The sequence below is a fragment of the Pongo pygmaeus genome, chromosome 1 (assembly GCF_028885625.2).
Source record: "Pongo pygmaeus isolate AG05252 chromosome 1, NHGRI_mPonPyg2-v2.0_pri, whole genome shotgun sequence".
Taxonomy (NCBI): domain Eukaryota; kingdom Metazoa; phylum Chordata; class Mammalia; order Primates; family Hominidae; genus Pongo; species Pongo pygmaeus.
The window spans coordinates 112054924-112074549 of record NC_072373.2 but is presented as its reverse complement, the minus strand read 5'-3'; the positions used below and the strand labels follow the sequence as shown (position 1 = coordinate 112074549).

Genomic DNA, 19626 nt, shown 5'->3' with positions numbered 1-19626 from the left:
CCAAACTTCCCTTAGTGGAGCAGTATTTGGGGTATTGTTCATGCCCCCACACAGGGGTCCTATCTCCCAAGCAGCCGCTGTATGCAGGTGTTTCTCTTGCCTGCCATCCCGTGAAAAATCAGCCCCCAGGGACACATCATCTACCACCTCACCATCTCACATCAGGGTAGATTGAGAGGATAGAGGGCCCACCCAGTCAGCCTGCATGTATGTCTGAAATAGCTTTATTCTACGCTCATCTTGGATTGAATTTGTATAAAATTCTTGAATTTGGCTGAGCATAAAGTTCTAGGCTAGTAGTCATTTTTCTTCGGAATGTGGAGACATTTCCTCATTATAAAAATTTTTTAAAAGCATGTACCCTCCTATTGTAGTCTTAAAAGGTTCATGGAACTAATCTAGGGACAGATTTAGGCAAAGAGCAGAATGCTACCTGAAAAATAAAATATTAGCAAGATACCAGGGCGATTTGACCCTCGCTGGCAGGTACTTGGAACCATTAATTATATGCTTGTTTTATTCATGATTTGTAATGTTCTGGGATACCAAAAGTAATTGTAATGGTGGTTGAATTTAACAAAAAACATTAAACCTCATCTTAAAATGTCCACTGATTCCTCTCATGCAATGACACTATTCATTGTTTAAAGATACATAAAAACAAACATGCACACAACTGTGCAGTTTTCATAAAGGTCTATTTCATGATTGGTGTGTAGCACATTTAACAGTTATATACATCTAAACAGTGTACGGGTAACTGCAGGACTGCAGCATTGGTAACTAGAGAGAGAGAGAGCCTAGTCAGCTAGAAAGCAGCTACCAAGTAACTGTCTAAATATTAAAAATACAGCTCTTGTTTAGATCATCCTTCATTTTGATCACCTTCTCAGGGGGAAAAAGCCTGCTCATCACAATGGAAATACATCAAGGCCGAATCTTCTGATATCCATTCCCAGAGGTTTCTTTCATCTGGATTAAGCCTGCAACTCCAGGGCAAGGCCAAGTGTGTGGCCTCCAGCATCCATGCTCTTCCCTTCTACCAGAGCAGACAGACTGAGCTTCACACCAGGCCTCAGGGGTGGAGTGTAGCTGACCCCAGTCAACCAGTTGTTGACTTTTGCAGAAATGGAAGCAGCGGGTTTCAATTGAAATTTAGCTGCGAGGCCAAAACGAGTGCAGCTGGTACCTGATGTCCAAGCAAGGTTTAGTAAAGCATCAAGATCTTCACATACTTTCTGATAAACGGATCCTCCAAATTCTGCCCCATCATTGACATTAGTGTGCAGCTGGAAGTCCCCGGTCCTGTAGACCACTGCAAAGTTATTCTTTGTCTGCTTTGACTTGGTGCTGTCAAAGCTCATCTGGTATCCAGCAAGCTGAACCATGAATTGCAAGTCCAGCAAAATCAAAGTTAACATCACAGCCAAGCTTTACACGCTGCTTCTTGTAAGAGGACTTGATTTTGACACTTTTCTTTCCTATGTTTGGTGAGAAGCTAGTATCTGATATCATTTTCAAACCTTGACAAATTTGGTCTTCAATTGTGATTTCTGTCCCCAAAGTGTCATCAGTGTTCCATTTTTCTGTGAAAGTCAAATCATACTCGCACCATTTATATTTGGACTCCAAGATCCCAGTAACTTTACCAGTGTCTGTATTAGATGAACCAGACTTTGAGAATTCCACACCACCACATGACTTTGCTTTTACCTCATTTCACCAACTTAAAACCAAATCCTTTGTTGAAACCCTCTCTGGGAGCTTTGACAAGGTGAGCATATGATGGAGGAAGACACACTGGCTGTGTACAGGTCTGTCGGTAGGTTGACATGGTCAGGCCTCAGGAAGAGGTGATCTGGTGGTCTCCTTAGTGAGGCTGCTGCTGTTGCTCCACTTGCAGGTGAGGCCACTGGACTCACTCATGGGGCTGCACCTGCCATGGCTGGGAGGCAAGGGAAGAAGCTTCATTGTCTTTTAGCTTCTAGTATTGCTGTTGAGAAGTCTGATGCCACTGATGCTTTATCCTTGTATGTGACCTGTTCCCCTAGCCCCTGCCCTTTGAGAGTCTTCTCTTTACTTCTGGTGTTCTGGATTCTATGATAAAGTGCCTTTGTCTGTGTGTGCCTCTGTATGGTTTGTATGTGCCTGTGTCTGTGTCTCTGTGTGTGCATGTAAGTGCCTGTGTCTGTGTGCCTGTGTGCCTGTGTATAAGTGCCTGTGTCTGTGTGTCTGTGTGTGTACGTGCCTATGTCTGTGTGTCTGTGTGCCTGTGTCTGTGTGTGTAAGTGTCTGTGTCTGTGTGTCTGTATGTGTATATGTTTACGTTCACTGTGCTGGGCACTCCATGAGTGATTTTAATCTGAAAGTTATATCCTTCAGTTATGGGAAATTTTCCCTTTACTATTTCTTTAAAAATGTTTTCTCCCTTTTCTCTGTTTTCTCTTTCTGGATTTTGATTATTCAGATGTTGGACCTCTGGACTAATCTAGTGCTACTGTTTGTCTCTGGTTTTCAATCAGAATCTCTCTTTCTCCATCTCTCTCATTTCTCTTTTTCTTTAACTTTCTGAGTGACTTTTCTGAGAAAACATTGTAAACTTTCCATTGAATTTCTAAGTTTTACTATCAACTCTTTAACCTGTTTTTGAACATATACCCCTTTTAAGCTTCCCTTTTCCATTTCACAGGTGCAATATCTTCTATAACTTTGAGAATATTATTTATAAGTTTTGCTGGCATTTTCTTTTGCCCTTTTACTCTCTTTTCTCCAAGTGCCTTTTCTCTGTTAATGTGTTTTATTCCTTGTCTTTGATTTTAGAGGTGTTCTTTAGAAGGCAGGCGATCCTTAGCTACTCATACTTATTTTGGTATGAGCCACATAAAAATTAATTAGAAGCTCTAGTTCATGCATGAACCTCACAGCCTTCCAACCTTCTCTGTATCCAGCCATGTTTTGTTAGGAGACCCCCAGATGTGGATATCTGTAGGTATTCTCTCCTGGACTGGTCAGTTTTCCCAAGAGGAATCTTCTGTCAGCCATATGTATGTCTGGATGTACAAGCCTGACTCACAGTAAAGCATGTGGATTTCACTTAATCCCACTTTCAGAATCAAAACTCTCAACCATCTTCTGAGCTACTGTTGGTATCTCCAAATCCACAGCCTTTCTAATTTACCTTCTGCAGAGAGTAAGCCTCCTTTCTTCCACTTGGGTGAGCAGGTACCATTGCTGGATAGTACAGGCTTGGGGTATAACTGCTCTTTATGAAGACTTTTTACAAATCCTGTGGTTTTCTGTCCACCCCCACATTCTGGCTTTCAAAGATATCTGATGTTTCTGATTCCTAAGCCCTGCTGAGGCTTGAGGTACACATTGGCTTGCTTCTTTTTCATTTTTCCACTTTCTAGCTTTGTTTTCAGGGTTCTAAAGCCTGCCAAGTCCGTTACCGCTCATCCAACTGCTTCTCAACTTCCCCAAAGCATGTGGATCGCTCTCACCATCTGCCATTTCTTCTTCCATTCTCATTGTAATTATGAGTGTTTGCCTTTTGTATTCTTTCTCTGTCATTTTTGTTGGGATTAAGGTGAAGGCAGTGTATAGCCTTTTCAGATTTTTTTTTTTTCAGCTAGCAATATGCATTTTAGGTTCCTCTGTGCTTCTATGCATTCACCTACTGAAGGACACCTTGGTTGCTTCCAAGTTTGGCAATTATGAATAAAGATACTGTAAACACCCATGTGCAATGTGCAGGTTTCTGTGTGGACATAAACTTTTAACTTATTTGGGTAAATACCAAGCAGTGAGATTGCAGGATCATCCAGTAAGAGTATATCTAGGCTTTTATTGTTGTTGTTGTTGTTTTGTTAAGAAACCACCAAACCCTCTTCCAAAGTGGCTGTACCATTTTGCATTCTCACCAGCAGTGAATGTTGCTCTACATCCTCACTAGCATTCGGTGTTGTCAGTGTTTTGGATTTTAGCTGTTCTAATAGTATAATAATATTTTTAATGTCCTTATCTCCTAATTCTATAATCTCTGTCAGTTCTGGGTCTAAGTTGATTGGTTTCTTTCGTTATTATGGGCTATATCTTCTTGCCTTTATACATGCCTGAAAATTTTTTATTCATTACAGAAATTGTGAATTTTACTTTATTGGGTACACAATATTTTTGTATTTCTATAAATATTCTTGAGCTTTGTTCGGGATATAGTTAAGTTTGATCCTTTGGGTCTCTTAAGCTTTGTTAGATAGGACCAGAACTGCATTTCATTGTGGACTAATTTTCCCCCACTATTGAGGGAAGACCCTTTTGAGTACTCTATCTGATGCCCCATGAATGATAAAGTTTTACACTCTGGCTGGTAGGAATAGGAACAATTCCTGGCTCTGTGGATTGTTCTCTCTAATCCTTTAGGGTGCTTCTTTTCCCAACCTTGAGTAGGTTCCTTACCTTTATGCATGGATCAGGATTCAGCTGAAGAGTCCAGGGAGAGCCCCTGTGGACCTCTGGGGCTTCCTCTCAGTGGTGCTCTCTCCTCCCTGGTACTCTGCCCTGCACCCTCTAGAGGCCTTGACCTCCCCAGATTCCTAGCTCCATCTCTGAAACTGAGATCCTCTTGGCTTCTTCCTTCCTATCTCAGGGGCTGGAAACTCTCTCCAGCCAGTAAACTGAGGCGGTCACAGGGCTCACCTCCTTTGCTTCCCATCTCTCCGGAATTACTGCCTTTCATTGCCTGATGTCCAATGTTGTTCAATATTTTGTCTTGTTTTTAATTTTTTCAGCCAAGGAGATAGAAATGGTTTCTTTTATTTCAACTTGGCTGGAGATGGAAGTCTAAAGATTTCTTTTGAATTAAACTAATTCATTAATAAAGACAAATATTTATTACTGTAGTGTTCAGAATAGGTAGACTCCACAGCAGCTGTGGTCATGATAAAAATAAAATCTAGCAAGCACAACCCTTTGGTCTGTGGTTTGGGTCAGCTGTGACGGAGCCACCAGGAGGCTCGTGTTATCTCGCCACTCCCTCCCTAGACTGGGACCTGCAATGGTAGCAGTCAGTGAATCCACAGTGGAGGCTGGGTCTGATTTCCTAGAAGGCCAGAGGCCAGTCTCTGTCTTTGGGAAGTAGAGCAAGAGCGTAGGATGGTGGGTGAAGATGAAACCATTGGAAAGGTGATTATGATATCATGCTGTTTTTCTTATTAAAAAGTTCCATCTAACCGTTTGGAAAAAGGAATATTCCTAAGTAGGGGATCTATGTTGGCAACTTGAGAAAGACCATGTAACTGGATGACTCCCTGGACCTTCATCTCTTATCTCCTGTGACCTTCTGGTGCTATCCTGCTGTTATCCTCCAGCTCAGGGGGTGCAAGTCTCTGGGCCAGCTTGTTTCTCACATACCCAAAGGTGAGCCCTTTGATCATAAGCACTTCAAAAATTTTACCTTCGTGATAGAATTCTTTTCCAAAATTTATTGCATACTTTCCTGCCTTGGTAAGAATAATAAAATGGCAACACTACTACCACTAATAATGGATGCTTATTGAGTTTGGCACTGTTTAAAGTGCTTTGTGTGTGTTAATTCATTTAATCCTCACAACAACCCTGTGAAGTAGGTACAGGTATTCTCACCATTTTGTAGATAAGGAAACATACACAAGGAGATTAGGAATTTGTCCAAGGCATGAAGATCACACAGCACAATTTTATCTATTCTTGGCCCCTTAGAGATATCACTAGGATCATCAAATATTGGACTGTGGCCATGAATGCAGACATGAATGTGGATGGGCCTACAAGTTTGAGTACGAAACTGAGGCCCCTCAAAGTTAGGTTCCTTGGGAGCCCATTGAGGACTTTGTCGGGGCAGGACTTGTTCTGCATGAAAGCCTGCAGAGAAGCAACTCTGGAGGTGTCTCCTAGAAAATAAGACTCGCAGGAGATTGATGAGGACAGGAAAGAGTGGAGAACTGGAAACAATGTGGTTGGGGAGGCGTGGTGGTGGGGGACATTAAAGGTGCACAGATGGCAGCCACAGCGGGCTTCCCTGAGCACAAAGCAGTATGATTGCAGTTGATTCTTCCATAGATGGAATGGGGCCATTCAGACTTGGGCTCACCTGTATTGACGGTGACCCTGACAGTTACCTAACCTTGCCATGGGTTAACTAACACACTGATAAAATAGAGAAAATAGTACTTAAAATTTAGGTATGACTGGCTTGGATTGGCTCAAATATGTATATAAAGTGCTTAGCAGAATGTCCGGAATGTAGTAATAACTCAGTGAATGGTCTTAGCTGTTTTTAATAATGAAGCTCTGGAGTGAGGCCAAGAGGAACAGTTGCCTTTGGTTACATAATCCATCTTGTCCATGACTTTGAATTTAGTCTCAGGGACACAATGGGCAGGTTTCTCTGGAGGATGCTGGTTCCCTGAGAGGTGAGAAGCTGGGCTAGTAAGCTTGGACCCATGTTCCCACCCCACTGGGCAGCCTTACTGGACATGGCCCCTTCCGTTCTGGCTCCCTGGGACTTGGCTCACTGAGTTTGGCTCTGGACAGAGTCACATGACTGGTCCTCACTGCACCCAGCTTGCTCTGGCGGGTATCAGGTGGCCTGCAGCTTGAGGAACTCCTATGTCAGCAGCTCTGGAAGCCAGCAGCTCTGAGGGACAGACCAGAGGTCTTGAGCTGGAGACACCCAGAGGCCCAGTGGCAGACTAGTCTAGAACAGGGACATCAGACCTGGCAGCACATGGCTCAGCCCTGTGGAGTCCAGACTGCAGTGGCTTCAGCTGGCCCCCAGGCCCCTTCTCCTCTGGCCCAGATATGAACCGCGCCCTGTACAGACCGGAGGACTTTACCTCCTAGGAGCCGCAGCTTCCTACAGAAGACCGGTGGGTGTGCCAGCGATGTTAGAATGCGCCCACCGTGCCCCAGGGAGGCAGCCTTTTCCACAGCACAGAAGTGGGAGAGCATAGCTGGAAGGAATGGAGGAGAGCGGAGCAGAACTCAGAACCAGAGGGAGGCCTGAAGGAAGTTATCTTAGTGTAGTCTGGTATAGAAAACTTTTTTAAAAAGAAAAGTAATTTTAGTATTTTCAAATCCTGTATCTAATATTTAAGGGAGAATTAATGCCCTAGGAATGTTCGACATTTTTCTTTTCACGTCAAAACCCATTCTCTAAATGAAATTGCTGGTGGAAGCCCAATGTGGGGAGCAGGTTGAAGCAGGGCAGCTGTGCTGTGGCTGATGCAGGCGCCCGGAGTCCTGCACCCGCTGTGTGTGGCTGCCTCAGGAAGCCCGAGGCCCACCACTACAGAAACAAGGGGCATGCTTTGAAACCTCTGTAAAATAAGAGAAAGAGAAACCCAGGCACTGCCAAAAGAAGTGGTGCCCTGTAACAGCCCATGTCCCACTGTGCTTTATGGGCAGAGGCACCTCCCATTCTACAGCTTCAAGGTTCAATTTATGCCTCATCTTGAATTCCCACTGATTCACTGATTCTGGACTGGCAGATCCAAGTGAATGAGCATTTTATTTTATTTTATGTATTTTGTGAGATGGAGTCTCGCTGTGTCATTCAGGCTGGAGTGCAGTGGCATGATCTCGGCTCACTGCAACCTCTGCCTCCCGGGTTCAAGCGATTCTCCTGCCTCAGCCTCCTGAGTAGCTGGGATTATAGGCACACACCACCACACCTGGCTAATTTTTGTATTTTTAGTAGAGACAGGGTTTCACCATGTTGGCCAGGCTGGCCTTGAACTCCTGACCTCGTGATCCGCCCGCCTCGGCCTTCTAAAGTGCTGGGATTACAGGTGTAAGCCACCATGCCTGGCCAGAATGAACATTTTAAAAAGTAACTTTTGAATTAATGAGATAAGACTTACGCTTCATTATTTTTTTCGTGTTACCACCCAGTTTGCCAAATGAACCATTGCCAGTACTTGAGAAATCTCAAGAGCCCCCACTGCATCATTCTCCTCTTCCCCAGAGGGTACCGCTATCCTGACCTTTGTGGTACTTTTTTTTTTTCTTTTCCAACAGGTGTATCACCTGTGTATGTATCTCTAAGCACTATAGTTTAGTTCTGCCTGTTTTTAAGCTATATAGAAATGAAATCATAATTTCATTCTTGTAGAAGTTGCTTCTTTCATTTAGCAGGATGTTTGTACGATTCAGCCATGTTATTGAATTTCTCCTTGCAACAGATTTTGAGCATATCGTTTCCATGTCTTTGGGAAAGTCATCTAACTTTTTTGAACCTAGGTTGCCTCATCAGAACTCCAAATTCCTTTCTTACTGGAGAAGAGAGAAGATAAATGTAACACAAGGGTCACAAATCACTACTGGGGATGGGAGAAAAGAGAAGTACGCAATTATCTATGAGTACTAACTCCCTTTTCACTGAACTCAAACAGAGAAATGAACATATTTGTGAACAATAGAGGTTGGGCACTATGCTATGCAGTCTTTCTCTGCGTTAATTGATTAAATTAAGTAATTAAACAAATATTAATTGAGTGCTACTATTGTGCTAAGCATTAGTGATATAAAGATGAACAAGACATAATCCCTCAAGGAGCTCCAGTTTCAGTGAGAGAGAGAAAGAGAGACAGAGAGAGAGAGAGAGAGGCAGTAAGTAAATGCTTCTCTTTCAATACAGTAGGGCAGTAGGGTTGTAATGGGGGTTTACGCACACTGCCTAATTAGCCCAGGGTGAAAAGTGGCCAATTAGACCTTCAGCACTGTGCAAGGTGATATGGGGGTGTGGGGGGGGGGGGGGAATTTGCATGGTGTTTTGAAGGCCAAGGAAAAGAAAGTAGAGAAGGGGGACATGGATGAAGCTGGAAATGATCGTTCTGAGCAAACTGTCACAAGGATAGAAAACCAAACACCACATGTTCTCACTCATAGATGGGAATTGAACAATGAGAACACATGGACACAAGGTGGGGAACATCACACACTGGGGCCCACCATGGGGTGGGGGGAGCGGGGAGGGATAGCATTAGGAGATACACCTAATGTAAATGATGAGTTAATGGGTGCAGCAAACCAACATGGCACATGTATACATATGTAACAAACCTGCACGTTGTGCACATGTACCCTAGAACTTAAAGTATAATAATAATAAAGAAAAAAAAAAGAAAAGAAAGTAGAGAAGGGAAGCTATGTCAGTCCAGGAAAGAGCATGTGTATATTTGTAATCTATTGCTGTGTAACAAATTACCCCCAAACTTAGCAGCTTAAAACGACAAACGTTTATTACCTCATACTTCTGGGGGCCAGACATTTAGAAGCAGCTTAGCTGGTAGACCTGGCCAGGATGTCCCCTGAGATTGCTACTGAGAAGTTGTCTGGGCCTGCAGCCATCTGAAGGCTTGACTGAAGCTGGAAAATCTGCTTCTAAGCACTCTCCTGGGGCGATAGGCAAAAGCCTCTGTTCCTTGATGGCTGTTGGCCAGAGGCCTTGGCTCCTCATCACATGGGCCTCTCTGGAGGCTTTGTGGGTATCTGTGTGATGTGTCAGCCAGCTTTCCATGGAATGCATGATGAGAGAGAAAATAAGCAGGAGGCCGCAATGCCTCTTATGCCTTAGTCTCTGAAGTTGCTGTCATTTCCGCATTATTCCACGTTAGAAGGTAGTCCTAAAGTCAGCCCAAACTGGAGGGAAAGGGAATCGGGCTCTGCCTCGTGAAGGGAAGAGTACTAAAGCATTTGCAGTCACATCTTAATTCTATCACCATACAGTACAAAGGCATGAAGTATGGATGTTGCTGGCATGTGTAGAGAAAATGAGATGCCCCTTGTGGCTAGAATGGGTTAGTGTGAAATAGGTGGAGTAAAGAGGTGCCCAGAAATGAGACTTGAACTTGAGACTGGGCCCTATGGTCAGAGCCTGGCATCCCAGGCTGCAGAGCTTGGGCTGCAGCTTGTTTCTCCAGGTGTACTCAGGCTCGAAGCACCCTGGGGCTGGGAGTGCCCTGCCTCTTAGTGGTATACTTAGTAGTTTGCTGGGAGCTCAGCACCATGACTGGACATACTACCCAGAGGCAATGGGGCCACACAGGCTGGTTCCCTAAGAGATTCAGCCCCAGAGGAACTGTGAGGCCTCAAAGCTAATGGTGCTGGGCCACTCTGTGAGCTGACAGTCTCTCCTCAAATAGCCGCCAGCCAGTTGTACCCTGATGGAGTGGCACAGCCAGAGCTGCCCACCCTCCTCTGCCAGAGCCATCTCGCATCTTAGAGGGGAGCGGAGTGCTGAACTGCCCCCACCAACACTCTTCACATCAGGGGTTCTGATGAGCCCGGTGGAAAATTTCAGCCACTCTTTTCAGGAAGATGTACACACATAACTTGTGCATTTGTGAGCCTGTTGGGGCTTTTCTAACCCCTCTTAGACCATCTAGGCACCTCTCCCCTACCACTCCTCCAGACCTCCCCCAGCCACAGGTTAAGAGCTTTGCTGCTGTGCTGTGGCTCCTCCATCCCAGACTCTCCTAGAGGGTGGGTTGGCGGGGGCAGGGGGTGGACGGGAAGAGACAGCTGGGCACTCCCCGTTTGAGTCCTCAATAAGATTGTCTCAATAAGGTTTCTCCAAGTCCTTACTCTCTGGCTTTGGAAAGTTTCAAGCCTTTCCTAAGATTTTCCCATTGTGGACACCTTTATGGTCACCTCCAGCTCTAAACTCCTGATTCCACAGAACTAATTCAGTTCATGGGTTACCCTGAATCCCCTGTGCTACCCCTGTTCTGTGCCCCCATGGTCCCAGAGCCCAGAAGCCCAATTTAGCTTCTTACATAATTCCACAAAACACCCTAAATTGTACGAGACATGGTGTTAATTATAGATGTGACTGTAAATCTATAGGAGGAGAGATTTATGTCATAGCATTCAGGGTTGCCAGATAATACCCAGGATATCCGGTTAAATTCAAATTCCAGATAAACAATGGATAGTTTTTTTCATTGTATGTCTCTCCCTGCCTCCAACCCCCCACCCCTGAATTTTTTCCTAAATCTGGCAGCCCTAACAGCAATGCCAACAACTTTAAATTGCACATCAGACTTCCCTGGTCCTTGGCCTGCCCTCCACTGGGGATTTTTCACAGGCCGTGGCCCCTCTGTCATCCCCAGTGCTCCGCATCTCATTGGCTCTCTGCTCCCCCTCTCTGGTTTCCCTTCGCTCTGGTTCCTCTTTTGTCCTAGTGCAGGTTAGCCTGCATATCTTGCATATCCAAAACCATCCTGGCTCTGAGCACAACAAAAGGGCCTTTCATTCATCCAGATCTGCTCTCCTTCCAAGGTAGCTCCCTCTCTTACATAAATATCATATGATAAGACTCTTAAAGCAGGCCACCATGGTGACAGCAAGACCTTGCCTTCCCTTCAGGATGGTCACACAGCTCCCTTGCAGGCTATGATGTTCCTGGTAGAGGAGGTATGTGAGGCTGAACTAGTCACACATTCAGTGCACAGTTATTGCATCGTATACTTAATAGGCCCTGGGTATAAAATGATGAATACAATGAGGTGTGGGGGCATTGAGTGGTGAGTGAGACCTCAGGGCAGGGAGCCACATGATCCTGTAGCTGGTTCAGGGTGGAGGGATACTTAGTGAGCTAAGAGATCCCATAGGAAGGGTCAATCTCAGAGGGCTTCTTGGAGGGAGTGTCATTTCAGCTAGTCCAGGATGGATAAAAGGGACTTCACAGGCCAAGAAAATGGGACAGATATTCATTCTAAGCAGAGAAAATATAGGTACAGGGAATGATAGAGAAGTTGACATGGGGGGAAATGTACAGGTAAGGCCAGTAAGACGAGGCGGTCCTGAGGTTTGTGCTGAGGTTGGTGCACCTCTGTTTGTTGTATGCCCCTGCTTACAGCAGAAAGAGCTCACCTCCTTTTGTTCACACATAAGTGACAGCAAGTGTATTTATTTCCTGTTGTCCTATAACAAATTAGCACAAACTCAGCACTTTAAAGCAACATGCATTTATTATCTCATATATTCTGAGAGTCAGGAATCAGAACACAGCTTAGCTGGGTTCTCTGCTTCAGGGTCGCTTTCAAGGCTGCAGTCAAGGTGTTGGTCAGGGCTGGGCTCTCATCTGAGGCTCGACTGTGGAAGAATCCACTTCCAAGCTCACCAATGTGGTTGCTAGTGGAATTCACTTCTTTGCAGGTTGTTGGACTGAGGGCCAATGCTGTCTGTCAACTGGAGACCACTCTCAGTTCCTCGCACATGGAGCCCTCTGAAGTGGCACTTGCTTCATTGAAGGATGCAAGCCAAGAAGGCAATAGAGAGAGTCTTTCAGTAAGATTGAAATTATAATTCATGTAATCTAATTATGGAAATGACATCCTACCACCTTTGCAGTGTTCTTTTGGTTAAAAGCAAGTCATAGGTCCTGCCCACAGTCAACAGAGAGACAGACAAAGGGACCTACATGCCAGGAGGCAGGGGGCATTGTGAGCCATCTTAGAATCTGTCCACCAGGTTAAGCAACTGTGAGTTGTGTGAATATGTGATGGGGCATGGCTGGCAGTGATGGGTCCCTTTGGGGAGGGAAGTGCCGTATTGGTGAGAGAGAGGGGCAGGGAGACCTACCCAGGACAGATTTGTACAAACCCACATACTGGTCTCATTGGGTTAGGGAGAGCTGGCCTTCTCTTAGCCACCCCTGCACAGAGATGACACTCTCTCTCAGGAAGAAGGCCTGATGCCTCTGAGTTGGCTTCCTGTTACGATGGGCCATGATGAATGGGCATAGGCCCCTTCATCCTAGTTTCACCCCTGGGGCCCTGTATACCTTTCCAAGGAGGTTGATAGGACATGAATTAGGGCAGTAGCCATAGGGATGGGAAAGAAAGACTGAAAAAGGATTTAGAAAGTAATATTGGATGACTTATGACAGATTAGATGTGGAAGAAATGATGTATAGGGAGAGGTGTGGGAATACGTTTTTGCAGTGGGAAATTTGGTAGACGGTGATGTCATTAACCAACAGAAGGAAACATGGATAGAAAGTCTGTGGTCTTTGGTCATGCTGATTTCTGCAACCAGTATAGTTGCAGAGCTCCAGACCAGGAGGCCGGTTAGGGGTGGACAACTGGGAATCACAGTGAGGAGATGGTAACTGGAGCCTCCTCTGTGGGGTAAAGCACCCAAGCAAGCAAGAGTCAGCCAGGACAGATTCCTTGAGGAGCATCTACCCAGAGAGAATTAGCAAAGGTGAAAAAACCGGAGAAGGCTGAGGAGTGGACAGAGAGGCGGGTGGATAACCAGGACAATGCAGTGTCCTAGGAGCCAGGGGAGGAGCGGTTGGCAGCATCAAGTCTTGTACAGACAGGAGAATGGATGCCGCACGTCACTGTGACTTTGTAGAGTCAGGTGCAGGGAGCAGAGGGGACAAAGCCCTATTCCAGGGGGCTGAAGAGAAAATGGGAGGCAATTTAAAGAAAGGGGACTAAGGTTTAGCGGGCAAAAGCATGAAATTGGAGTGCTGGCTCCACAGGTTGCCAGCTGAGCGGCCTCTAGGCAGGCCCTGGCCTCTTGAAAGAAGAGGGCACACAGCACCCCTCCTAGGGCTGTTGTGAGGTGTAGTGAGGTTGTGCCTGTGACAGCACAGGAGGAACCGCACAGAGCTCATCTCTGCTTCTGCTCGTGCTCCCACCAGTGTCTTCTCAAAAAATGGTCTTTTAAAGCTATTGCCCTCCCCAGCTTACATGTTCCCTCAGTGTGTGGGATAACATTCACATTCCCTGCGTGAGTTGGCCTCTACTTATCTCCCCATCCTCACACCCTCGCTCCTGTCCTCCTTGAACATGTGAAGCTCTTTCAAACCTCAGAGCCCTTCCCTGCGGAGTTTCCCCTGCGTGGGCCTCTCTTCCAACTTAGTCGTTGTCAGTCACCCTTCTGGGAAGTGATGGCTTAAATGTCATTTCCTAAATAATTCCTCTGGCTCCTGACCTGAGTTAAGCTTCCTGGCATCTTCTCCAGCACCTGGCACAGTTCCAGATGCATAGCAGGAATGAAAACAAATGCTCATCCATGAATAAAGGAGAATATCAGCAACTGGCTGTGTGACCTTGGGCAAGTCACTTCACCTCTCTGTGCTTTAGAGTTTCCTCCTCTGTAGTAGGAAGGAGGACTATGTATCTCTAAGATCTCTTTCGGCTCTGGCAATCTTTGACTCTTTAATGCTAGTGTCTGTACAGGTTTCTCATAAGGCTTCATGGAATAATGCAAGTGAGAGCCTTGTTGAATTGAAGGGGGAGGGGGAGGAGGCTAGGGAGCCTGGCAGAGGCAGCGGAGTACCCACAACGAGACCCACTCACCCACTCATTTCCTCAGCCACCCATGGGGCCTGCAGTCCCCACATGTAGCCTGATAGGCAGGGACTAGGGGACAGCCAGAATCGAAACCACAGCCTCCGGTTTTTAGTGTGTGGGCTTCAATTTGATGAGCTAGGGAGGAGACTTCTGGAGAAAAAATACTCTGTAGGGTCACATATACCCAGACAGTGTGGACACCTGCCACACACACATACCAATATGTGCATTTACAACTAATTACATACAAAGGAAAGCACACACACACCCAGCGGTACACAAGCACACGGTCAATACCCTGCAGAGCCCACCTGCAGCTCCCTGAGCCCAGGATAGCTCTGTTACCCTCTGAGTCTCTGGGTCAATCTTACCCTTGCCCTCTGGGTCTTTCCTGTCTCAACAAACCCTGAGGCCAGGCACTGAGGCCTAGGGGATTCAGTGCTTTCACCGATAAGGCTGAAAACAGGCAGGAAGGGAGGGTAACTTACAATGCTCTCCAGATGTTACAGCATTTGCATTTCCACTGTCTATGTGTCTGAAAAAAACTGGGTTTAGTCTAGAAACTTGGTGGTACGCAGGTGTAGCTTTCAAGAGAACTGGGAAACAATGCTGTATGGAGATGGCAACCACTTGTGAGCTGGGGCAGTTTCACTCTTTACTATACAGGCTGGCCATGATCTCATTGAACTCTCAGAAGGGCCTTCTGTGCAGGTAATTTATAGATGATGAAACTGAGACTTGGACATGTAAAGTAATTTGCCCAAGGCATGCAATTTGTAATTAGCAGATCTGGGACTCAGGGAGTAGGCTTCTGATTCCAAAGACAAGTGCTCTTACCGCCCCTACCAGCTCAGCCTCTTGCCTCTGGTGTGTGCCCCTGCCCCCTCCCGCCTCTGGGCTCCAGATTCTGGCTGCTGACTCCCTCACACATGGCCTGGTGGAGCCCCTACGCATGCTGAGTGGGGCTGGGAAAATGGTGAATTTTCTAGAAACTTGTGAAAGCACTGCCTACGAGAATGGCTGCCTGGGACACTCCAGCTGCAGGCCCTGGGGCAGTGCGCTTTTGGAAGGTGCAGAGTTTTCTGGAGATAAGCAAACATGAGTCAGGAGAAAGAGACAAACAGCTCACCCCTGCAGATTAGCTGCCAGGACATGAGATGATCATGCAACATCAAGCTAACAGCCTCAAATCTTTTTGAAATCGAGTGCCCAATTGATAGTTAAATCAGTCCGGAGACACAACTTCTCTCCCTCTCAAAACATATGCATACATGCGCGCGGGCGCGCGCGCACACACGCACACGCGCACACACACGCACACGCGCACACACACACGCGCACACACACACACACACACACACACACGATGTGGATTGTGGGACCGGAGCATGCAGGATTTTACAGCTCTAAAGGACCTTCGAGCTCATTGAGCTCTTGACCACCTTAATGTCAAGAATCGCCCAAAGTACCCATTTAAAAGACAAATTCCAACCTCAGCCCATTCCAGGTCTCCAGAATTCTAAGGGAATCTCTAAAAATCTTCTCAAGAAGCTGGATGTTTTACCAGGTTCCTGAGAGATTCTTATCACATCAGAGTTTGTTCCTTCAGGGTTTTGGAACACTGAATCTAGACTAACCCCTTCATTTTATAAGCAACATTTTAGTGATCTACAGCATTTGTTTGAGCTGCGCAAAGCCACACAGCAAGTTGGCAGCAGGGCAAACGTGGATTCCCAGCACCAGGCCTCTCTGTCACACCACTGTTCTGACCACATAGAGAAGGAAGGATGGGAGGAAATCAGAGTTACTGAGCGCCTGCCATGGGTTGGGGTATGCTGGACAATTCAGTAGTAAGAGCAAAGGGAACCCCCTGGGTGCCAAGTGCTGTGCAGGGCGCTTTTCCTGCTTTTGGAATTTAATACTTATAGTAGCTCTTGGCTGGGAATGGTTACCCTCCTCACGTGCGAGATGAGGAAATGGGCACACGGAGGCTGGGCACTTCTCAGGACCCAGAGGCCCCAAGAGCTAGAGGCAGAATTTGAAGCTGGACCTCAGCTGGAACCTTGAGAGCCCAGGCTCTGAAGCACTGTGCTGCGTCAGCTCTCAGAGACGCACTTGATTCTGTGGCTGATTTCATCAAAAGCTCACAGAAACCTTGTGATGTAGGCGGCATCTCATAGAGTTGAAGAAGCCAAAGCCCAGGGTGACAAGAAAACCTGCCCGAGATCATGCAGCCAGCAAACCATGAAGGCAGATTCAGCCCGGGTCTATCTTGTGTCAAACCCACACGCTCCTCACCACACGTGGTGGTTTCAGAGGCTCCTTCCTGGGGCTCCAACTACAGACTACCTCTTCAGACAGTCTCATCCCCGCCGTCCCAGCTCGAGCCTTCACCCTCTTTGGGCAGTCTGCATCTGGGGGCCCCCTCACACCCAAGTGCTACTGTGTTTACACTTCTGTTTGTTCCTGAATTCTCTTCTGACCCTCAACTGCTTTGAAGTTCTACAGCCAGGCTCTGCACAGTTTTTGAAAAGCGGAAGACAGTAAATCTTTCAGGCTCTGGGGACCAGACCATCTCTGTTGCGACCACTCAACTCTGCCCTTGCAGTGTGTTTAGTTCAGCCATAGACAATTCGTGAATGCATGAGCATGGTTCAGTACAACTTTAGTTCATGAGCTGTTGTTTGCCCAGTCCCCTGTTCTAGAAGAATGCTGAGGATTTGAAATGCTGAAATTTTCAAATGCTGAAAATCCATTTGAGCAGATTATCATTTGATTCTGCTCTTTATGGGACAGAAGACAAATCTGTTTGGGAAGGCATGTGTTTGAAAAGAGCCTAAAGGTGTCTGACCATTGAGACCCTAGTGCCTAAAAATCTGGAAGAGACTGCCTAGTTCTCAGGGAATGTTCCTTCCTTCCTTTATTCATTCATAGACTAGTTTGGAACATCCGCCATATGACAGGCATGGTGTTGAGCCTTGGTGAGACAGACAGGCAAGTCTTTGCAGAGCTTATAGCTCAGTTACTGCTGGGGCTGCCAATATGATGACTAATAGCAAAGAGTGTAAAGAAGGACATGACTTAGTTGGGGGCTGGGGAAGACTTCCCAGAAGAAGCAATGGGTAAGCTGATTCCCTTGACTGGGAATCCAAGTGAGGGCAGAGACAAGGTACAGTGTAATCAATGCAGGGAAAGAAACATCAGGTGACAGGCTTCTACATGCCATTTTTAGAGAATATGTGTGCTGCTTTATTGACCCTTTTGGGAGGGTCTGATTCTTTTAGACAACAGGAACATCCGCTTTTCCCACTGGCAGATGGATCAGGCTGTTGATCCTGTTCTATGATCCAAATGGCTCAGTCTCCATACTGGGAGATGGGGAAGGTATAGCTGATGTTTTGCGTGAGTCGGTGAATTGACACGGAAGTAGACAAAACCATGCAAAATTTCCATTTGTTTCTTTGGATTTACCTCTGAGCTGAGTCTCTCAGATCATTAGAATAAAACAAAACAAAACAGAACAAAAAACACCCCAGATCACAGAGTCTAATAGATAGAATGTTATTTTTAAGGCAACACTTAAAACTCAATGTTCGTAATGTAATATTTATTTAAAACAAAATAGTTTAACTGTTTTTTTAAAATGACAAAATCTTACCTAATTAGTTCCTTGTTGTTTTGACCCCAAAAACTCAATTTTACTTTGTTAAAGAAAATATAAGAAATACCAACTACATGAGAAAGTTAAACTGATGTTTGACTCAAATACTAATTATTTTTATTTTTTAATTTTTAAAAAAATGTTTTCACAAAATTATTCCCTCATTTTATACACATTTTTGAGCTCATGCCATGTGCCAGGCATTGGGCTACAAAGATGAAAAAGACATCAATCTATTTTTATTTTTCAATATATTTCCCAGAACTTGTGTCATCTTAGGAGTGTCTGTGCTGCTGATTGGGCTCAGGGCACAGGTGCTGCTGGATGGTGTTTGGTGCTTTATGTGGTAACCTATTTCCCCAACAGGACACCATGGCTTCTGGGACGAAAGCGTATGCCTGTGGGCTGCGTTGACCAGTGGCTTTGTGCATGTTTGGGGATGATTACAAGGATAATAGAGAGCATTTGGGGGACATTAGTGACAGCACAGCACAAATGAACCCAGTGCGTGGCCTGTCCCTTCCTTGCACAGTGCTTCTGGCTTTCTGCTGGTAATACAAGATCCCCTGGATAGATGCTCTTGGCAAATGTCCCTTGGGCTGCTGGCTGTTCACATTGCCCTTGAAATCTGAAATACACACCCTAGGGATTGAAAACTACTGGAGGCTTCATGTTAATGGGGGGAAGCTGAGCTGTACTGGTGAGAAGAATGGCTGAAAATAAGTCCCTAGAGTAGCTTGGTGTGGATTTTCTAAACAATTTCACATCCAGCAGGTTCCAGGAAGGGCACGGGGCTACCCAACCAGGTCAATCAAAGGAGGCCATTTGTTGAGTGAGGATGGGAAAGGATGGGCACCAAGGAGGGGCCTGCTGTGTGTGTGTTTGATGGGGTGGGGGATGCAGAGGGAGGAGGAGGTACACCAACCTGCAGTCTTGCATGACAGGGACTTGGAGAAGGGTCTCAAGGTCCTGATGTGAAGAGAATTGAAGCTGGCCTCAGAGGAAGCTAATCGTGGCATGAAGGAGACCCTGTGCTGGGGCCTCAGTGTGTGTTGTGGTTCTGTGGGGACAATTAGGGTTTCTGGGTTTCCTGAGCTGCAAAGCATCCTGCTGTCAACACCAGTGCACCAGGTGGCCCACGTCAGCGAGGCAGGAAGGAGAGGGCCCCTCACCCTTCCAGGTATCTGTTTTACCCCCAGTCATAGTTTCCAGAGCTCCAGGAGCTTTTTGCTTATGCCTAGTTTGCTGAACTTAGTACAGGAGGAGCCCATCCTGTGCATGTACCAACTACCAGGTTGGCAAATAGGTTTCATCCTGAGTGCCAATTCTGGTCAATGCAGGAGCTTCCTGGAGGACTTTGCTGAGACAGAATTCTTAGGCCACCTCTGGCCCTGCAGGAAAGAGGCTGTGATCAATTATTGATGCCTGCCAGGGATATGCCACCAACTTACCATCTCTATGACTCAGTTGTATTTCCCTAGACCCACGTGTGTAGACCCACGTCTACCTAGACCTGTGTGTGTAGACCCACGTGCTACCTAGACCTGTGTGTGTAGACCCACGTGCTACCTAGACCCACGTGTGCAGTCTTGTGGGCACTCCATAAATACCTGTTGA

General features: G+C 46.1%; 1 pseudogene; it reads right to left on the bottom strand.

Moving 5' to 3' along the window:
* Positions 1-977: 977 nt before the first annotated feature.
* On the bottom strand, positions 978-1834 carry LOC129041608 (voltage-dependent anion-selective channel protein 2-like; annotated as a pseudogene).
* Positions 1835-19626: the final 17792 nt, after the last annotated feature.